This window comes from Hyla sarda, chromosome 8 (assembly GCF_029499605.1).
Source record: "Hyla sarda isolate aHylSar1 chromosome 8, aHylSar1.hap1, whole genome shotgun sequence".
NCBI classification, from domain to species: Eukaryota; Metazoa; Chordata; class Amphibia; order Anura; family Hylidae; genus Hyla; species Hyla sarda.
In genome coordinates this window covers 117,265,020-117,279,400 of record NC_079196.1, presented here as the reverse complement: position 1 = coordinate 117,279,400, position 14,381 = coordinate 117,265,020, and the positions used below count along the sequence as shown (strand labels likewise).

General features: G+C 43.5%; 8 pseudogenes; all 8 read left to right on the top strand.

Moving 5' to 3' along the window:
* The first annotated feature begins 497 nt into the window (after window positions 1-497).
* On the top strand, window positions 498-761 carry LOC130287172 (U2 spliceosomal RNA; annotated as a pseudogene).
* Window positions 762-2,240: 1,479 nt separating this feature from the next.
* LOC130287171 (U2 spliceosomal RNA) lies at window positions 2,241-2,504 on the top strand (annotated as a pseudogene).
* Window positions 2,505-3,981: 1,477 nt separating this feature from the next.
* On the top strand, window positions 3,982-4,245 carry LOC130287170 (U2 spliceosomal RNA; annotated as a pseudogene).
* Window positions 4,246-5,722: 1,477 nt separating this feature from the next.
* On the top strand, window positions 5,723-5,986 carry LOC130287169 (U2 spliceosomal RNA; annotated as a pseudogene).
* A 1,455-nt stretch (window positions 5,987-7,441) lies between these two features.
* LOC130288452 (U2 spliceosomal RNA) lies at window positions 7,442-7,708 on the top strand (annotated as a pseudogene).
* A 1,474-nt stretch (window positions 7,709-9,182) lies between these two features.
* On the top strand, window positions 9,183-9,446 carry LOC130287168 (U2 spliceosomal RNA; annotated as a pseudogene).
* A 1,499-nt stretch (window positions 9,447-10,945) lies between these two features.
* On the top strand, window positions 10,946-11,209 carry LOC130287167 (U2 spliceosomal RNA; annotated as a pseudogene).
* A 1,479-nt stretch (window positions 11,210-12,688) lies between these two features.
* LOC130287166 (U2 spliceosomal RNA) lies at window positions 12,689-12,952 on the top strand (annotated as a pseudogene).
* Window positions 12,953-14,381: the final 1,429 nt, after the last annotated feature.

The following is a 14,381-nucleotide window of genomic DNA, read 5'->3' as shown; positions in this document are numbered from 1 at the left end:
CACCAGCGGCACCACCATCGATTGTCAGGTCACCCGGATTCAGCAAATACCAGAGTCCAAAATGATGCAGGTTTATACTGTTAATTTTCAGTTTATCGTTACAGTTGGTGTTATTCCATGTCGGAAGGGACGCAGCTACAGCCAGTGGGGTAACTAGAGACAGGCAGGCAGCTATGTGCAACAAAGGTAGGCGTGTTGTTTTCATATGCAGATCTGAAATATTGTCTTATATGCAAGAGGAGGAGTGATGGGGGTTCAGGCAAAAGCCAGGCTATGGATTGCATTGCTAAATGCTCCATCAGAGTGCAATGGTCGCCTGTCCTTTTTTTAAGTGATGATGTGGGTTTAGCCTGTGCTGTATGTATGTATGGGTGGCTGACTGCCACCCACCCAGAAAGTGTATGGGAGGCTGGTTGGCTGCCAGCCTTCCTTCCATTCCTATGAGTAATGTGAGTGCTCATGAAGGGGACATGGTTGGGTCCACCCCTTTCCCGGTTATCCCCTCTAGGCCTTTTGGCTTAGATCAAGTGTAAAAAAAGAAAGGATCTTGCGACAGATCGCATCCTGAGGCACGTTTTTTTTTGTGTGAATACTTGCACTTGGGTGACTTGTGAGCACATACTGATACATACGTTCCCTATCTGGGGACCATAAATTAAATGGATTTTTGAGAAAGGGAGCTGATTTGGAAGCTTGCTTCTGTCGCCCTATGCATTGACCCGATGTGGCAGTATCTTCGGGTAGTGAACAGTGCACCACCCCATTCCAGTGTTAAACAAGAAAGATTCTCATTTAATCCTCCGTGGGTGAGAATTTGAGTTTGAGAATTGGAGACCAAAATGATGAGTTGCACTGACTGGTTTATGAACGTCTATTCATTTAGCGTTTTAATGACCATGTTTGCACACTGATTGGTGTAAAAAAATAAAATAAAACTAAATAATAATAATCTAGCACACCTGTGCAGGTTTGACATGACATGACAGGTAGCTGTCTTGTGGGTGGTGCTGAATCCTGTTAAATGACATGAGGGTCTCATGCCTATACACAAGGGTGTGTCATTGCTGTTGCTTGACCATGCATTGGTTTCTGTGGTCAGTGAATGATAAAAACAAAATTTACCATCCATTGATGGATGGGAAATCCGCCATGAGGCATTTGTTTTTAGAAACTGCTGCTCACAACCAATGTTGCAATGGAGTGTCTCCATCTGCTGGTGGTATTGGAAAGGCATTAGTGCTATGACAGGGTCTGAAGAAGAAGAAGAAGAAGAAGAAGAAGAAGAAGACGGAAAAAAATATATATAAAAAGAAAAAGAGAGAGAGAGAGAGAGACTGACTTAGTGAGCGAGTGAGTGAGAGAGTGAGAGTGAGTGAGAGTGAATGAGTGAGTGAGTGATTGAGTGAGTGAGTGAGTGAGTGAGAACAAATGAGTTAAAGCAAGTGAGTGAGAGAGATCGAATGAATGAAAGTCTGAATGACAGAAAGAAAAAAGGATGAAGAAAGAAGCATGAAGAAAAAAAAATGTATATGGAGTTGCTGACATGAGTGCAATCTACAAAGCCGTTGAGGCTGATCCTCATGGGAGGATTATTGCACCAGGACCCTTAGCACTTTTAAAATGCCATTCAATGCCACGGGCTAGATGTAAACTGCAGATGACCATGTTGTGGTAGTTACCATGGATACCCAAGTGATGTGTGAGCTAACACATAGGCCCAACAGATTCCAAGAAGGCCAGAATCACCAGCGGCACCACCATCGATTGTCAGGTCACCCGGATTCAGCAAATACCAGAGTCCAAAATGATGCAGGTTTATACTGTTAATTTTCAGTTTATCGTTACAGTTGGTGTTATTCCATGTCGGAAGGGACGCAGCTACAGCCAGTGGGGTAACTAGAGACAGGCAGGCAGCTATGTGCAACAAAGGTAGGCGTGTTGTTTTCATATGCAGATCTGAAATATTGTCTTATATGCAAGAGGAGGAGTGATGGGGGTTCAGGCAAAAGCCAGGCTATGGATTGCATTGCTAAATGCTCCATCAGAGTGCAATGGTCGCCTGTCCTTTTTTTAAGTGATGATGTGGGTTTAGCCTGTGCTGTATGTATGTATGGGTGGCTGACTGCCACCCACCCAGAAAGTGTATGGGAGGCTGGTTGGCTGCCAGCCATCCTTCCATTCCTATGAGTAATGTGAGTGCTCATGAAGGGGACATGGTTGGGTCCACCCCTTTCCCGGTTATCCCCTCTAGGCCTTTTGGCTTAGATCAAGTGTAAAAAAAGAAAGGATCTTGCGACAGATCGCATCCTGAGGCACGTTTTTTTTTGTGTGAATACTTGCACTTGGGTGACTTGTGAGCACATACTGATACATACGTTCCCTATCTGGGGACCATAAATTAAATGGATTTTTGAGAAAGGGAGCTGATTTGGAAGCTTGCTTCTGTCGCCCTATGCATTGACCCGATGTGGCAGTATCTTCGGGTAGTGAACAGTGCACCACCCCATTCCAGTGTTAAACAAGAAAGATTCTCATTTAATCCTCCGTGGGTGAGAATTTGAGTTTGAGAATTGGAGACCAAAATGATGAGTTGCACTGACTGGTTTATGAACGTCTATTCATTTAGCGTTTTAATGACCATGTTTGCACACTGATTGGTGTAAAAAAAATAAAATAAAACTAAATAATAATAATCTAGCACACCTGTGCAGGTTTGACATGACATGACAGGTAGCTGTCTTGTGGGTGGTGCTGAATCCTGTTAAATGACATGAGGGTCTCATGCCTATACACAAGGGTGTGTCATTGCTGTTGCTTGACCATGCATTGGTTTCTGTGGTCAGTGAATGATAAAAACAAAATTTACCATCCATTGATGGATGGGAAATCCGCCATGAGGCATTTGTTTTTAGAAACTGCTGCTCACAACCAATGTTGCAATGGAGTGTCTCCATCTGCTGGTGGTATTGGAAAGGCATTAGTGCTATGACAGGGTCTGAAGAAGAAGAAGAAGAAGAAGAAGAAGAAGACGGAAAAAAATATATATAAAAAGAAAAAGAGAGAGAGAGAGAGAGACTGACTTAGTGAGCGAGTGAGTGAGAGAGTGAGAGTGAGTGAGAGTGAATGAGTGAGTGAGTGATTGAGTGAGTGAGTGAGTGAGTGAGAACAAATGAGTTAAAGCAAGTGAGTGAGAGAGATCGAATGAATGCAAGTCTGAATGACAGAAAGAAAAAAGGATGAAGAAAGAAGCATGAAGAAAAAAAAATGTATATGGAGTTGCTGACATGAGTGCAATCTACAAAGCCGTTGAGGCTGATCCTCATGGGAGGATTATTGCACCAGGACCCTTAGCACTTTTAAAATGCCATTCAATGCCACGGGCTAGATGTAAACTGCAGATGACCATGTTGTGGTAGTTACCATGGATACCCAAGTGATGTGTGAGCTAACACATAGGCCCAACAGATTCCAAGAAGGCCAGAATCACCAGCGGCACCACCATCGATTGTCAGGTCACCCGGATTCAGCAAATACCAGAGTCCAAAATGATGCAGGTTTATACTGTTAATTTTCAGTTTATCGTTACAGTTGGTGTTATTCCATGTCGGAAGGGACGCAGCTACAGCCAGTGGGGTAACTAGAGACAGGCAGGCAGCTATGTGCAACAAAGGTAGGCGTGTTGTTTTCATATGCAGATCTGAAATATTGTCTTATATGCAAGAGGAGGAGTGATGGGGGTTCAGGCAAAAGCCAGGCTATGGATTGCATTGCTAAATGCTCCATCAGAGTGCAATGGTCGCCTGTCCTTTTTTTAAGTGATGATGTGGGTTTAGCCTGTGCTGTATGTATGTATGGGTGGCTGACTGCCACCCACCCAGAAAGTGTATGGGAGGCTGGTTGGCTGCCAGCCTTCCTTCCATTCCTATGAGTAATGTGAGTGCTCATGAAGGGGACATGGTTGGGTCCACCCCTTTCCCGGTTATCCCCTCTAGGCCTTTTGGCTTAGATCAAGTGTAAAAAAAGAAAGGATCTTGCGACAGATCGCATCCTGAGGCACGTTTTTTTTTGTGTGAATACTTGCACTTGGGTGACTTGTGAGCACATACTGATACATACGTTCCCTATCTGGGGACCATAAATTAAATGGATTTTTGAGAAAGGGAGCTGATTTGGAAGCTTGCTTCTGTCGCCCTATGCATTGACCCGATGTGGCAGTATCTTCGGGTAGTGAACAGTGCACCACCCCATTCCAGTGTTAAACAAGAAAGATTCTCATTTAATCCTCCGTGGGTGAGAATTTGAGTTTGAGAATTGGAGACCAAAATGATGAGTTGCACTGACTGGTTTATGAACGTCTATTCATTTAGCGTTTTAATGACCATGTTTGCACACTGATTGGTGTAAAAAAAATAAAATAAAACTAAATAATAATAATCTAGCACACCTGTGCAGGTTTGACATGACATGACAGGTAGCTGTCTTGTGGGTGGTGCTGAATCCTGTTAAATGACATGAGGGTCTCATGCCTATACACAAGGGTGTGTCATTGCTGTTGCTTGACCATGCATTGGTTTCTGTGGTCAGTGAATGATAAAAACAAAATTTACCATCCATTGATGGATGGGAAATCCGCCATGAGGCATTTGTTTTTAGAAACTGCTGCTCACAACCAATGTTGCAATGGAGTGTCTCCATCTGCTGGTGGTATTGGAAAGGCATTAGTGCTATGACAGGGTCTGAAGAAGAAGAAGAAGAAGAAGAAGAAGAAGACGGAAAAAAATATATATAAAAAGAAAAAGAGAGAGAGAGAGAGAGACTGACTTAGTGAGCGAGTGAGTGAGAGAGTGAGAGTGAGTGAGAGTGAATGAGTGAGTGAGTGATTGAGTGAGTGAGTGAGTGAGTGAGAACAAATGAGTTAAAGCAAGTGAGTGAGAGAGATCGAATGAATGAAAGTCTGAATGACAGAAAGAAAAAAGGATGAAGAAAGAAGCGTGAAGAAAAAAAAATGTATATGGAGTTGCTGACATGAGTGCAATCTACAAAGCCGTTGAGGCTGATCCTCATGGGAGGATTATTGCACCAGGACCCTTAGCACTTTTAAAATGCCATTCAATGCCACGGGCTAGATGTAAACTGCAGATGACCATGTTGTGGTAGTTACCATGGATACCCAAGTGATGTGTGAGCTAACACATAGGCCCAACAGATTCCAAGAAGGCCAGAATCACCAGCGGCACCACCATCGATTGTCAGGTCACCCGGATTCAGCAAATACCAGAGTCCAAAATGATGCAGGTTTATACTGTTAATTTTCAGTTTATCGTTACAGTTGGTGTTATTCCATGTCGGAAGGGACGCAGCTACAGCCAGTGGGGTAACTAGAGACAGGCAGGCAGCTATGTGCAACAAAGGTAGGCGTGTTGTTTTCATATGCAGATCTGAAATATTGTCTTATATGCAAGAGGAGGAGTGATGGGGGTTCAGGCAAAAGCCAGGCTATGGATTGCATTGCTAAATGCTCCATCAGAGTGCAATGGTTGCCTGTCCTTTTTTTAAGTGATGATGTGGGTTTAGCCTGTGCTGTATGTATGTATGGGTGGCTGACTGCCACCCACCCAGAAAGTGTATGGGAGGCTGGTTGGCTGCCAGCCTTCCTTCCATTCCTATGAGTAATGTGAGTGCTCATGAAGGGGACATGGTTGGGTCCACCCCTTTCCCGGTTATCCCCTCTAGGCCTTTTGGCTTAGATCAAGTGTAAAAAAAGAAAGGATCTTGCGACAGATCGCATCCTGAGGCACGTTTTTTTTTGTGTGAATACTTGCACTTGGGTGACTTGTGAGCACATACTGATACATACGTTCCCTATCTGGGGACCATAAATTAAATGGATTTTTGAGAAAGGGAGCTGATTTGGAAGCTTGCTTCTGTCGCCCTATGCATTGACCCGATGTGGCAGTATCTTCGGGTAGTGAACAGTGCACCACCCCATTCCAGTGTTAAACAAGAAAGATTCTCATTTAATCCTCCGTGGGTGAGAATTTGAGTTTGAGAATTGGAGACCAAAATGATGAGTTGCACTGACTGGTTTATGAACGTCTATTCATTTAGCGTTTTAATGACCATGTTTGCACACTGATTGGTGTAAAAAAATAAAATAAAACTAAATAATAATAATCTAGCACACCTGTGCAGGTTTGACATGACATGACAGGTAGCTGTCTTGTGGGTGGTGCTGAATCCTGTTAAATGACATGAGGGTCTCATGCCTATACACAAGGGTGTGTCATTGCTGTTGCTTGACCATGCATTGGTTTCTGTGGTCAGTGAATGATAAAAACAAAATTTACCATCCATTGATGGATGGGAAATCCGCCATGAGGCATTTGTTTTTAGAAACTGCTGCTCACAACCAATGTTGCAATGGAGTGTCTCCATCTGCTGGTGGTATTGGAAAGGCATTAGTGCTATGACAGGGTCTGAAGAAGAAGAAGAAGAAGAAGAAGAAGAAGAAGACGGAAAAAAATATATATAAAAAGAAAAAGAGAGAGAGAGAGAGAGACTGACTTAGTGAGCGAGTGAGTGAGAGAGTGAGAGTGAGTGAGAGTGAGTGAGTGAGTGAGTGAGAACAAATGAGTTAAAGCAAGTGAGTGAGAGAGATCGAATGAATGAAAGTCTGAATGACAGAAAGAAAAAAGGATGAAGAAAGAAGCATGAAGAAAAAAAAATGTATATGGAGTTGCTGACATGAGTGCAATCTACAAAGCCGTTGAGGCTGATCCTCATGGGAGGATTATTGCACCAGGACCCTTAGCACTTTTAAAATGCCATTCAATGCCACGGGCTAGATGTAAACTGCAGATGACCATGTTGTGGTAGTTACCATGGATACCCAAGTGATGTGTGAGCTAACACATAGGCCCAACAGATTCCAAGAAGGCCAGAATCACCAGCGGCACCACCATCGATTGTCAGGTCACCCGGATTCAGCAAATACCAGAGTCCAAAATGATGCAGGTTTATACTGTTAATTTTCAGTTTATCGTTACAGTTGGTGTTATTCCATGTCGGAAGGGACGCAGCTACAGCCAGTGGGGTAACTAGAGACAGGCAGGCAGCTATGTGCAACAAAGGTAGGCGTGTTGTTTTCATATGCAGATCTGAAATATTGTCTTATATGCAAGAGGAGGAGTGATGGGGGTTCAGGCAAAAGCCAGGCTATGGATTGCATTGCTAAATGCTCCATCAGAGTGCAATGGTCGCCTGTCCTTTTTTTAAGTGATGATGTGGGTTTAGCCTGTGCTGTATGTATGTATGGGTGGCTGACTGCCACCCACCCAGAAAGTGTATGGGAGGCTGGTTGGCTGCCAGCCTTCCTTCCATTCCTATGAGTAATGTGAGTGCTCATGAAAGGGACATGGTTGGGTCCACCCCTTTCCCGGTTATCCCCTCTAGGCCTTTTGGCTTAGATCAAGTGTAAAAAAAGAAAGGATCTTGCGACAGATCGCATCCTGAGGCACGTTTTTTTTTTTTGTGTGAATACTTGCACTTGGGTGACTTGTGAGCACATACTGATACATACGTTCCCTATCTGGGGACCATAAATTAAATGGATTTTTGAGAAAGGGAGCTGATTTGGAAGCTTGCTTCTGTCGCCCTATGCATTGACCCGATGTGGCAGTATCTTCGGGTAGTGAACAGTGCACCACCCCATTCCAGTGTTAAACAAGAAAGATTCTCATTTAATCCTCCGTGGGTGAGAATTTGAGTTTGAGAATTGGAGACCAAAATGATGAGTTGCACTTACTGGTTTATGAACGTCTATTCATTTAGCGTTTTAATGACCATGTTTGCACACTGATTGGTGTAAAAAAATAAAATAAAACTAAATAATAATAATCTAGCACACCTGTGCAGGTTTGACATGACATGACAGGTAGCTGTCTTGTGGGTGGTGCTGAATCCTGTTAAATGACATGAGGGTCTCATGCCTATACACAAGGGTGTGTCATTGCTGTTGCTTGACCATGCATTGGTTTCTGTGGTCAGTGAATGATAAAAACAAAATTTACCATCCATTGATGGATGGGAAATCCGCCATGAGGCATTTGTTTTTAGAAACTGCTGCTCACAACCAATGTTGCAATGGAGTGTCTCCATCTGCTGGTGGTATTGGAAAGGCATTAGTGCTATGACAGGGTCTGAAGAAGAAGAAGAAGAAGAAGAAGACGGAAAAAAATATATATAAAAAGAAAAAGAGAGAGAGAGAGAGAGACTGACTTAGTGAGCGAGTGAGTGAGAGAGTGAGAGTGAGTGAGAGTGAATGAGTGAGTGAGTGATTGAGTGAGTGAGTGAGTGAGTGAGTGAGAACAAATGAGTTAAAGCAAGTGAGTGAGAGAGATCGAATGAATGAAAGTCTGAATGACAGAAAGAAAAAAGGATGAAGAAAGAAGCATGAAGAAAAAAAATTGTATATGGAGTTGCTGACATGAGTGCAATCTACAAAGCCGTTGAGGCTGATCCTCATGGGAGGATTATTGCACCAGGACCCTTAGCACTTTTAAAATGCCATTCAATGCCACGGGCTAGATGTAAACTGCAGATGACCATGTTGTGGTAGTTACCATGGATACCCAAGTGATGTGTGAGCTAACACATAGGCCCAACAGATTCCAAGAAGGCCAGAATCACCAGCGGCACCACCATCGATTGTCAGGTCACCCGGATTCAGCAAATACCAGAGTCCAAAATGATGCAGGTTTATACTGTTAATTTTCAGTTTATCGTTACAGTTGGTGTTATTCCATGTCGGAAGGGACGCAGCTACAGCCAGTGGGGTAACTAGAGACAGGCAGGCAGCTATGTGCAACAAAGGTAGGCGTGTTGTTTTCATATGCAGATCTGAAATATTGTCTTATATGCAAGAGGAGGAGTGATGGGGGTTCAGGCAAAAGCCAGGCTATGGATTGCATTGCTAAATGCTCCATCAGAGTGCAATGGTCGCCTGTCCTTTTTTTAAGTGATGATGTGGGTTTAGCCTGTGCTGTATGTATGTATGGGTGGCTGACTGCCACCCACCCAGAAAGTGTATGGGAGGCTGGTTGGCTGCCAGCCTTCCTTCCATTCCTATGAGTAATGTGAGTGCTCATGAAGGGGACATGGTTGGGTCCACCCCTTTCCCGGTTATCCCCTCTAGGCCTTTTGGCTTAGATCAAGTGTAAAAAAAGAAAGGATCTTGCGACAGATCGCATCCTGAGGCACGTTTTTTTTTGTGTGAATACTTGCACTTGGGTGACTTGTGAGCACATACTGATACATACGTTCCCTATCTGGGGACCATAAATTAAATGGATTTTTGAGAAAGGGAGCTGATTTGGAAGCTTGCTTCTGTCGCCCTATGCATTGACCCGATGTGGCAGTATCTTCGGGTAGTGAACAGTGCACCACCCCATTCCAGTGTTAAACAAGAAAGATTCTCATTTAATCCTCCGTGGGTGAGAATTTGAGTTTGAGAATTGGAGACCAAAATGATGAGTTGCACTGACTGGTTTATGAACGTCTATTCATTTAGCGTTTTAATGACCATGTTTGCACACTGATTGGTGTAAAAAAATAAAATAAAACTAAATAATAATAATCTAGCACACCTGTGCAGGTTTGACATGACATGACAGGTAGCTGTCTTGTGGGTGGTGCTGAATCCTGTTAAATGACATGAGGGTCTCATGCCTATACACAAGGGTGTGTCATTGCTGTTGCTTGACCATGCATTGGTTTCTGTGGTCAGTGAATGATAAAAACAAAATTTACCATCCATTGATGGATGGGAAATCCGCCATGAGGCATTTGTTTTTAGAAACTGCTGCTCACAACCAATGTTGCAATGGAGTGTCTCCATCTGCTGGTGGTATTGGAAAGGCATTAGTGCTATGACAGGGTCTGAAGAAGAAGAAGAAGAAGAAGAAGAAGAAGAAGAAGAAGAAGAAGAAGAAGAAGAAGACGGAAAAAAATATATATAAAAAGAAAAAGAGAGAGAGAGAGAGAGACTGACTTAGTGAGCGAGTGAGTGAGAGAGTGAGAGTGAGTGAGAGTGAATGAGTGAGTGAGTGATTGAGTGAGTGAGTGAGTGAGAACAAATGAGTTAAAGCAAGTGAGTGAGAGAGATCGAATGAATGAAAGTCTGAATGACAGAAAGAAAAAAGGATGAAGAAAGAAGCATGAAGAAAAAAAAATGTATATGGAGTTGCTGACATGAGTGCAATCTACAAAGCCGTTGAGGCTGATCCTCATGGGAGGATTATTGCACCAGGACCCTTAGCACTTTTAAAATGCCATTCAATGCCACGGGCTAGATGTAAACTGCAGATGACCATGTTGTGGTAGTTACCATGGATACCCAAGTGATGTGTGAGCTAACACATAGGCCCAACAGATTCCAAGAAGGCCAGAATCACCAGCGGCACCACCATCGATTGTCAGGTCACCCGGATTCAGCAAATACCAGAGTCCAAAATGATGCAGGTTTATACTGTTAATTTTCAGTTTATCGTTACAGTTGGTGTTATTCCATGTCGGAAGGGACGCAGCTACAGCCAGTGGGGTAACTAGAGACAGGCAGGCAGCTATGTGCAACAAAGGTAGGCATGTTGTTTTCATATGCAGATCTGAAATATTGTCTTATATGCAAGAGGAGGAGTGATGGGGGTTCAGGCAAAAGCCAGGCTATGGATTGCATTGCTAAATGCTCCATCAGAGTGCAATGGTCGCCTGTCCTTTTTTTAAGTGATGATGTGGGTTTAGCCTGTGCTGTATGTATGTATGGGTGGCTGACTGCCACCCACCCAGAAAGTGTATGGGAGGCTGGTTGGCTGCCAGCCTTCCTTCCATTCCTATGAGTAATGTGAGTGCTCATGAAGGGGACATGGTTGGGTCCACCCCTTTCCCGGTTATCCCCTCTAGGCCTTTTGGCTTAGATCAAGTGTAAAAAAAGAAAGGATCTTGCGACAGATCGCATCCTGAGGCACGTTTTTTTTTGTGTGAATACTTGCACTTGGGTGACTTGTGAGCACATACTGATACATACGTTCCCTATCTGGGGACCATAAATTAAATGGATTTTTGAGAAAGGGAGCTGATTTGGAAGCTTGCTTCTGTCGCCCTATGCATTGACCCGATGTGGCAGTATCTTCGGGTAGTGAACAGTGCACCACCCCATTCCAGTGTTAAACAAGAAAGATTCTCATTTAATCCTCCGTGGGTGAGAATTTGAGTTTGAGAATTGGAGACCAAAATGATGAGTTGCACTGACTGGTTTATGAACGTCTATTCATTTAGCGTTTTAATGACCATGTTTGCACACTGATTGGTGTAAAAAAATAAAATAAAACTAAATAATAATAATCTAGCACACCTGTGCAGGTTTGACATGACATGACAGGTAGCTGTCTTGTGGGTGGTGCTGAATCCTGTTAAATGACATGAGGGTCTCATGCCTATACACAAGGGTGTGTCATTGCTGTTGCTTGACCATGCATTGGTTTCTGTGGTCAGTGAATGATAAAAACAAAATTTACCATCCATTGATGGATGGGAAATCCGCCATGAGGCATTTGTTTTTAGAAACTGCTGCTCACAACCAATGTTGCAATGGAGTGTCTCCATCTGCTGGTGGTATTGGAAAGGCATTAGTGCTATGACAGGGTCTGAAGAAGAAGAAGAAGAAGAAGAAGAAGAAGAAGACGGAAAAAAATATATATAAAAAGAAAAAGAGAGAGAGAGAGAGAGACTGACTTAGTGAGCGAGTGAGTGAGAGAGTGAGAGTGAGTGAGAGTGAATGAGTGAGTGAGTGATTGAGTGAGTGAGTGAGTGAGTGAGAACAAATGAGTTAAAGCAAGTGAGTGAGAGAGATCGAATGAATGAAAGTCTGAATGACAGAAAGAAAAAAGGATGAAGAAAGAAGCATGAAGAAAAAAAAATGTATATGGAGTTGCTGACATGAGTGCAATCTACAAAGCCGTTGAGGCTGATCCTCATGGGAGGATTATTGCACCAGGACCCTTAGCACTTTTAAAATGCCATTCAATGCCACGGGCTAGATGTAAACTGCAGATGACCATGTTGTGGTAGTTACCATGGATACCCAAGTGATGTGTGAGCTAACACATAGGCCCAACAGATTCCAAGAAGGCCAGAATCACCAGCGGCACCACCATCGATTGTCAGGTCACCCGGATTCAGCAAATACCAGAGTCCAAAATGATGCAGGTTTATACTGTTAATTTTCAGTTTATCGTTACAGTTGGTGTTATTCCATGTCGGAAGGGACGCAGCTACAGCCAGTGGGGTAACTAGAGACAGGCAGGCAGCTATGTGCAACAAAGGTAGGCGTGTTGTTTTCATATGCAGATCTGAAATATTGTCTTATATGCAAGAGGAGGAGTGATGGGGGTTCAGGCAAAAGCCAGGCTATGGATTGCATTGCTAAATGCTCCATCAGAGTGCAATGGTCGCCTGTCCTTTTTTTAAGTGATGATGTGGGTTTAGCCTGTGCTGTATGTATGTATGGGTGGCTGACTGCCACCCACCCAGAAAGTGTATGGGAGGCTGGTTGGCTGCCAGCCTTCCTTCCATTCCTATGAGTAATGTGAGTGCTCATGAAGGGGACATGGTTGGGTCCACCCCTTTCCCGGTTATCCCCTCTAGGCCTTTTGGCTTAGATCAAGTGTAAAAAAAGAAAGGATCTTGCGACAGATCGCATCCTGAGGCACGTTTTTTTTTGTGTGAATACTTGCACTTGGGTGACTTGTGAGCACATACTGATACATACGTTCCCTATCTGGGGACCATAAATTAAATGGATTTTTGAGAAAGGGAGCTGATTTGGAAGCTTGCTTCTGTCGCCCTATGCATTGACCCGATGTGGCAGTATCTTCGGGTAGTGAACAGTGCACCACCCCATTCCAGTGTTAAACAAGAAAGATTCTCATTTAATCCTCCGTGGGTGAGAATTTGAGTTTGAGAATTGGAGACCAAAATGATGAGTTGCACTGACTGGTTTATGAACGTCTATTCATTTAGCGTTTTAATGACCATGTTTGCACACTGATTGGTGTAAAAAAATAAAATAAAACTAAATAATAATAATCTAGCACACCTGTGCAGGTTTGACATGACATGACAGGTAGCTGTCTTGTGGGTGGTGCTGAATCCTGTTAAATGACATGAGGGTCTCATGCCTATACACAAGGGTGTGTCATTGCTGTTGCTTGACCATGCATTGGTTTCTGTGGTCAGTGAATGATAAAAACAAAATTTACCATCCATTGATGGATGGGAAATCCGCCATGAGGCATTTGTTTTTAGAAACTGCTGCTCACAACCAATGTTGCAATGGAGTGTCTCCATCTGCTGGTGGTATTGGAAAGGCATTAGTGCTATGACAGGGTCTGAAGAAGAAGAAGAAGAAGAAGAAGAAGAAGACGGAAAAAAATATATATAAAAAGAAAAAGAGAGAGAGAGAGAGAGACTGACTTAGTGAGCGAGTGAGTGAGAGAGTGAGAGTGAGTGAGAGTGAATGAGTGAGTGAGTGATTGAGTGAGTGAGTGAGTGAGTGAGAACAAATGAGTTAAAGCAAGTGAGTGAGAGAGATCGAATGAATGAAAGTCTGAATGACAGAAAGAAAAAAGGATGAAGAAAGAAGCATGAAGAAAAAAAAATGTATATGGAGTTGCTGACATGAGTGCAATCTACAAAGCCGTTGAGGCTGATCCTCATGGGAGGATTATTGCACCAGGACCCTTAGCACTTTTAAAATGCCATTCAATGCCACGGGCTAGATGTAAACTGCAGATGACCATGTTGTGGTAGTTACCATGGATACCCAAGTGATGTGTGAGCTAACACATAGGCCCAACAGATTCCAAGAAGGCCAGAATCACCAGCGGCACCACCATCGATTGTCAGGTCACCCGGATTCAGCAAATACCAGAGTCCAAAATGATGCAGGTTTATACTGTTAATTTTCAGTTTATCGTTACAGTTGGTGTTATTCCATGTCGGAAGGGACGCAGCTACAGCCAGTGGGGTAACTAGAGACAGGCAGGCAGCTATGTGCAACAAAGGTAGGCGTGTTGTTTTCATATGCAGATCTGAAATATTGTCTTATATGCAAGAGGAGGAGTGATGGGGGTTCAGGCAAAAGCCAGGCTATGGATTGCATTGCTAAATGCTCCATCAGAGTGCAATGGTCGCCTGTCCTTTTTTTAAGTGATGATGTGGGTTTAGCCTGTGCTGTATGTATGTATGGGTGGCTGACTGCCACCCACCCAGAAAGTGTATGGGAGGCTGGTTGGCTGCCAGCCTTCCTTCCATTCCTATGAGTAATG